The sequence below is a fragment of the Indicator indicator genome, chromosome 9 (assembly GCF_027791375.1).
Source record: "Indicator indicator isolate 239-I01 chromosome 9, UM_Iind_1.1, whole genome shotgun sequence".
In the NCBI taxonomy this organism is placed as follows: Eukaryota; Metazoa; Chordata; class Aves; order Piciformes; family Indicatoridae; genus Indicator; species Indicator indicator.
The window spans coordinates 2,600,119-2,607,685 of NC_072018.1; positions in this window are offsets into that span (position 1 = coordinate 2,600,119).

Sequence of the window (7,567 nt, forward strand, 5' to 3'; positions counted from 1 at the left end):
TGGAGAGGAGAAGATTTAAGTTTTCTATAATGCTAGGATTAAGTGACTGGAAAAGTTGATGAGATTCTCTGAAGCTCGTGAGAGAGTGGTGACGGTCTTCTGCTATCTGCAAGGTTAGTAGAAAGGAGAGGGCAATGAGATTTTAATCTGTGTGTGTGTGTGGAAGGAAGGAATAGAAATAATCAGCTTAATATGCAGTAAAGGTGATTTAGATTAGATATTAGAGAACTTCCTCGTACCAAAACCCAGTTAAGTGCTGGAGCAGACTACTCAGTAACTACATGGAATCACCACTATGGGAGACACATCTGTAAAGGCTGGGTCTAAGGAAACGTAATCCTGTCTCCAGCAGATGGTGTGAATGACTCCTCAGGGACAGCACTCATCTCAATTTCAGATGGTTGACTACAGAGAGCTTTCCCACTATAGAGTGGCTGATCGCTGGTTCCAAGGTTCAAAAAAAGAAAAAAAAAGGCACATAATAAAATCCATAGCAGATCAAAATTAAAGATCTAGCCCAGTGTCTCGTCTGTTGTGGGGACCCGCAGCATCTGGAGATAATATAAGGACAAGAGAGGCATACAGAAGTACATCCCCTCCCCCCCCCCCCCAAATTATCTGCCACCCTGAAAATTGTGATGTTCAGATATTTCTCTAGCCACAGATGTTGTCTCTATAAGGTCAGTCTAAGCAGGGCACCTGGATGACTTGCTTCTAATAGATTGTCGTGTTAGGTTTTTGACTCTCAGGAAGAAAGTGGTCATGAGAAGGTGGAAAAGGAAAGATGATAATAGGAGAGGGCGGGGGAATGGAAATTGGGCAAAAGGAGAAAGAGTGGAGCAAAAGGGGAGAGAAAGGAGAAAAGTGGGATGAGAAAGCAAGGAATGAACAAGGAGGGGAAAGGTTGTGGCTGCCAGATCACGAAGGAAAACACTAAAGTACAATGGTAGCATTAGTTGTGATGTCAGTGACCAAGTCCGAGCCAAGTCCTCTGGTAGTGGTGGCTCTGTGCTGAATGCCCTAGCTGTGGGACTCTTGCTTTCCACGGATCAGCTGCCATGGGTGGGAGCTGTGTCAAAAGGTGGCCACACAGCGTTGTTTGCCAGCCACAGAGCAAAACATCTGGATGGCAATGATCCTTCTTTCATTGCCCATCCTCTGCTCACCCCAGGGACCCAATCTATCCCCTGGCAACTGGAGGGGCTGCAGCAGGCAGCTCCATTGGAGGTGCTGTGGAGATGACAGCTCTCACCTCTGATGCCAAAAGGGCTCCAGCACTGATGAAAATGGCACCTGGAACACCCAAAACAGTGGGGTAGTGGTGGAGGTCCACCATGGCCAGGCTTATGTAGAAAAAATAATGTACTGCTATCTTGTGAATTTCTCTGGTCATGTCTGGTTTAGCTGGAGTGAAACTGATGTCTTGGGAGAAGGGACACCCAAAATACACTGCAAGAAAGACAGGGAGCTGCTGGACCATGTCCAAAGAAGGGCAACAAAGCTGATGAAGGGTCTGGAGAACAGGGCTGGTGAGGATTGGCTGAGGGAACTGGGGGTGTTTAGTCTGGAGAAGAAGAGGCTGAGGGCAGACCTCATTGCTCTCTACAACTCCCTGAAAGGAGGTTGGACTTGGAGGTTGTCCAGTTCTGGGTTCCTCAGTTTAAGAAGGACATTGAGGTACTTTAATGTGTCCAGAGAAGGGCAATGAGGCTGGGGAGAGGGTCTCAAATACAGGCCCTGTGAAGAGAGGTTGAGGGAGCTCAGGTTGTTTAGCTTGGAGAAGAGGAGGTTCAAGGGAGACCTCATTGCTCTCTACAATCACCTGAAAGGAGGTTGTAGCCAGGTGGGGGTTGGTCTCTTCTCCCAGGCAACCAGTGGCAGAACAAGAGGACACAGTCTCAAGCTGCACCAGGGGGAGTTTAGACTCGAGGTGAGGAGAAAGTTCTTCACAGAAAGAGTAATTTGCCACTGGAATTTGCTGCCCAGGGAGTTGGTGGAGGCACTGTCCCTGGAGGCGTTCAAAAAAAAAGCTTGGATGTGTCCCTTGGAGCCATGGTTTAGTTGTCAGGAGGTGTTAGGCACTAGGTAATAGGTTGGACTTGATGATCTCTGAGGTCTTTTCCAACTTGGTTGATTCTGTGAGGTGGGAGTCAGTCTTTTCTCCCTAGTACCAGGTGATAGGATGAGAGAAAACATCCTTAGGTTGGTCCAGGGAAGATTTACATTGGATACTAGGAGAAATTTCTTTGCTGCAAGAGTGGTCAGGCACGGGAACAGGCTGCCCAGGGAGGCGGTGGAGTCACCGTCCCTAGAGCTGTTCAAGAAACTTGTGGACATGGCACCTGGGGACATAGTGTAATGACTATGCTTGTGTTAGGTTGATGGTTGGACTTGATGGCCTTAGAGGTCTTTTCCAGTTCTGTGATTCTATAAAACCAGTTTTCTGTCAGAGATTTCTTTGATCTGACAAGTTTGATTTGTTAAGTTTGTTTGCAGAGGGGAATGTTGGGAGACAGTTTGAACGGGTCTGGATCCCCCCTTCTTTTATTTTTCCTCAGTGATGTCTGGTACTCCTGGCTTTCACCTGTTCTGGCAGGAACATAATTGAAACTAAAAAACTGATGTTGGGTGAAAAAATCTTTCACTATCTGAAATCTGCTATGAGAAATGCAGCAGGGGGAGGTGGGTCCCAACCCGTCCCTTTTTTTCTTTACCCTCCTGTTCTCCCCCACTTCTGGCAGGCTCCTGTGTCCCTAAACCCTACCACTGACTTTGCACTTGTTGGGAGGTTTATGGATGTTTGTTCATCTGAATTAAGTCACTGCCTTTAATTGTAATCCTGGAGAATTCTGTTCTATGGTCAAGCATAGCCAGTGCTACACTGAAGAAGCTTTACAATTTTAGTTGAACTTTGTTGTTGTCATCTTTGCTGTGTGTTCAGATTTGTCTACCTAAGCTTGACAGCGGGAGAGGCTTTCAGATTTCATTCAGTCATCATGAGGCAGCACTCTTCATTTTGAAGCTGGTAGACATCACCAGTGACAATCTTCACCAAGAGGAAATCTGCAACTAAGCTGTCACTTCAGTTAAAATATCTTCCTTTAAAGAGAAAAAAGAAAAAGGGATCCCTCTGCATGAGGAAGGGCTGGGGAAGCTAAGAGAGTCACACAGTGACTAGATGTTGTATCTAACATCTAGAAATTACATTAATAGAGTACTTCCAGTGCCTCATGTTGTTCTGATTTTGGGAATGTCACATGTAGAACAGCATCATGTGGTTACTAATTACCACTACCAAAGTGCAATTTGTAATAAGGCTAGCAGATGTTTGCAGTGCTCAGGGTAAAACAAAAGCCAGATCAAAACCATCTCGTCTTGCCCAGGACTTTCCAGACCACATAGAAGGTCTCTTTTGGTTTGAAAAAAGAAAAAGTTATTCTCTTTAAGTTGTTTTTCTCTCTCACCTTTTAAGGTGACATGATCTAGATCTGCAGTGGCAGAAAATGATAATATTCAATTTCATAGAATCATAGAACTGTCAGGGTTGGAAGGGACCTCAAGGATCATCCAGTTCCAACCCCCCTGCCATGGGCAGTGAACACCTCACACTAGAGCAGGTTAATCAGATCCCCATCCAGCCTGGCCTTAAAACAATTTGCTCATACTTGGGCTCCCATTTTGCTTTCTATTAGGCAAAGAGGAGTTTTGCCACTAATTGCAGCAGGACAGGAGCAGCCCCTCCATTTTGCTTTCCTAAGGATTTTAAAGGCCCTGTGAAAATAAGCCAAATTTGTGTTGACCAAAATGCCTGTGATGAACTAAAAGACAGCCATTTGCACCAGTGTGAGAAGAGCTGTGTTAAGAGCCATCCATCCTGCTGGTGACAGCCTGTTGGCACCTCACTGGCCTTTAGGTTTCATTTCTTAAAATGCTAATACAGACAAGTTCCTGTCTGTTGTGGGAAAATATGGTGGAACTCTGTTAGATGAGACACTTGAGTGCAAATAAATGTTTCCTGTAAGAAGGCATTTGGCTCAGATCTTTTCTCTTTTTGTTCTTTTTCTTTTTTCTCTCTTTCTCTTTCCCTCTCCCTCTCCTTCTCCCTCTCCTTCTCCCTCTCCTTCTCCCTCTCCTTCTCCCTCTCCTTCTCCCTCTCCTTCTCCCTCTCCTTCTCCCTCTCCTTCTCCCTCTCTCTCTTTCCTTCTTCCTCTCCTTCTCCTTCTCCTTCTCCTTCTCCTACTCCTTCTCCTTCTCCTTCTCCTTCTCCTTCTCCTTCTCCTTCTCCTTCTCCTTCTCCTTCTCCTTCTCCTTCTCCTTCTCCTTCTCCTTCTCCTTCTCCTTCTCCTTCTCCTCCTTCTCCTTTTTTCTCTTTTTCCTTCTCTTTTTCCTTCTCTTTTTTCTTCTCTTTTTCCTTCTTTTTCCTTCTCTTTTTCCTTCTCTTTTTCCTTCTCTTTTTCCTTCTCTTTTTCCTTCTCTTTTTCCTTCTCTTCCTCCTTCTCTTCCTCCTTCTCTTCCTCCTTCTCTTCCTCCTTCTCTTCCTCCTTCTCTTCCTCCTTCTCTTCCTCCTTCTCTACCTCCTTCTCTTCCTCCTTCTCTTCCTCCTTCTCTTCCTCCTTCTCTTCCTCCTTCTCTTCCTCCTTCTCTTCCTCCTTCTCTTCCTCCTTCTCTTCCTCCTTCTCTTCCTCCTTCTCTTTCTCTTTTTTTCTATCTCCTAAATTGTTTCCCCATGTCCTTAGTGGCACCCATAGGGGGAAAAAAATAATAAAAAGATTATCATCATCAAAAAATAAGTCTACTGTGCACATGCCAGAGATAATTGGAGATTTATAATACACCCTACCTAACTTGTGAGCATTGAAACAATATATGTGAGTGATGGGCTGAACCTTCATGGCATGAAGGATGCCTTTCTGGATAATTTACATCTTGGGGAGTCATATCTTAAAATCAGAGGTCCTGTCTTCACTCTGTGCACATTAAAAACCACATGGTGCTTTTTGTAAGAGCCTCAGTTTGTCCCAGTGCGCTCAGCTCAGATTTATTTTTTTTCCTCTGCTCTTGTAGTCTTGCTCAGACCATCTGGTCACCATTCTGCACCCTGGCTGTGGCTGCTTTTAATGGAGAAATGATTTCTGTCTGTATACAGTTGGTAGAGTGCTTTGCATACTGCATATGCTGAAGGTATTACATATGAAAGGCATTATGTAAGATTACAGGGAAAGAAAAATACTCTCTTAAAAATTGTCAGTAATTGCCCAGAATGTTCTTGTGACACCATTTGATGGTGCAGGATCTTTAACTGCTGCTCTGAAATGGTCTGGGTTTCAATTTGCATTTTAAATTTCAGCCACCATGAAATTCTTTTATTTTTTGGGGGGGCTCCTTATTATTGACATCTCAAATGGCCCATCCAGAGGGCAGGCTCCTAGGTCTGCCCATCTAAAGATAACTCTAAATAAGCAAACTGTATGAAAAGGAGGTGTTGGGGGACATGCCCAGGTTTTCACACCCTGCATGAGCATCACTCAGTGTGTAGCCCCTGTTTCCCCACTCCCAGCCCTATGCCTCTGGCCTGGCACAGGTGGCTGCTGTTCAAGCACTTGCAGGTACAGCAAAGTCAATGTGGCTGAAGGGCTTGGTTTTAACACAACAAATTGGGTCCTGGTCTTTAGGCTGTGCTGTGCAGTGCAGAGTATCCATTCCTGTCCTGGTCCTCTCAGGTTGTAATCAAAGACTGAAAGTTTGGTTTGGCTGCTTAACATTAGCATTAAGTGAGGCTGGAGGTGACCCAAGGTTTCAGGCACATCCATGCCAGCATTAGCATTAAGTGAGGCTGGAGGTCACCCAAGGTTTCAGGGCTATCCATACCAACATTAGCATTAAGTGAGGCTGGAGGTGACTCAAGGTTTCATGTTCATTCATACCAACATTAGCATCAAAAGTGTAGACATGGCACTTCAGGACATGGTTTAGTAGGCACAGTGGTGCTGGGTGGGCAGTTGGACCTGCTGATCTTAGAGGTCTTTTCCAACCAAAATGATTCTCTGATTCTTTTAAGTGAGTCTGGAGGTGACCCAAGGTTTCAGGGACATGAGTGCTATGCTAATGGTTACATGGCACTGGACCTGCAGGGACCTTCATCCTGTGGGAGTGGGCACTGGAGATCCAACCAGGGCATTACTGGTGCCTTGGGCTGAACTTATTCTACCTGACTCTTGCCATGGTGGTTTTGTGCCTGCCAACATTTCTCCATCCAACATAAATGCTGTTCCAAATAGGATGTACCTGTAATCACCCTTTAAGATGTTCCCTGTGTTGAGGCTTCATGTCAGAAACAAGATGTTTCTGGATCCAGAGCTTCAGCTAGCACTGTAATACCAGCAGGATGGTTTCTGGGGACAGCCAGCCAACTGTGTTCTTGAAGGGCTTTGTTTTCTCATCTGGTGTTAACATGCTGTAAGAGCACTGGACACTCACTCATGCATCCACACAGCCTGGTTCCAAGCACAACCATAGCAATGCAACATGAGACCAAGGCTGGGAAACTCAGCCAAATGAGGGCCAAAAAAACCCCATGTAGCTGTTTTTTGTGATGATTCAGCTAGAAGAAGCCAGGTCATGGGGATGCAGAAGATGGCTGGTCTCGTTTAAGCAATGTAGCATGAGACCAAGGCTGGGAAATTCAGCCAAATGAGGGCCAACCCCCCCATGTAGCTGTTTTTGGTGATGATTCAGCCAGGTCATGGGGATGCAGAAGATGGCTGGTCTCATTCGAGCTCCACTCACGAGAAGCACGTTTAGCACACTGCCAAAAGCAAACCCGTGCCCGAGTGTTTTGCTTAACTGGGGCCCGGTTGAGTTTGATCCTGGTTTCACCTTCTTCCCTGGCAGCTTTGGAGCGGGGTCTGCCTGCCTGTGGGTTTGAGACAAGGACTGTTCCCCCAGCTTTGCGGGGTTGCAGAGTCACACATCGTTTCGGTCTGAAAATAACCCCCCAGGGTGGTGTTCTGTGACTGAAGGCAAGGCGAGCTCTGCTTTGCTTTCCACGCAGCACCCAGAAAAGAAACGATGCTGCATTGTATTTTCAGCTCAGGCAGGGAGCCATCACTAACTGCTTGCTAAGATAATTAGGACTGAAATTACTGTGGGCTTGTTTGAGGGAGGTTCTGGGTTCTTTGGTGGAGTTGGGCCAAGATCCACCACCCCAAATCCTCTTTCTGTGCGTGTGAAGGTCTTAGGAGATGCGCACATTGAAGCATGATTACTGAGAGTCAGGTTTTAAACATAACTACAGCCACTTTGTAATCTTTTTCACAGAATGCCAGTTTGGAAGGGATCCCAAGGATCATCTGTCCAACCTTTCTAAGTGACAGTATAATTTAAATGAGACTGCCTGGCACCCTGTCAAGCTGAGCCTTAAAACTGGCCAGTGTAGGGGAATCCACTACTTCCCCTGGGAGATGATTCCAATGCCTGACTCTTCTCATGGTGCAACATTTTCTTCTGGAGTCCAGTTGGAATCTTCCCAAGAGTAACTTGTACTCATTTGCCCTTTGTCTTTTCCAGG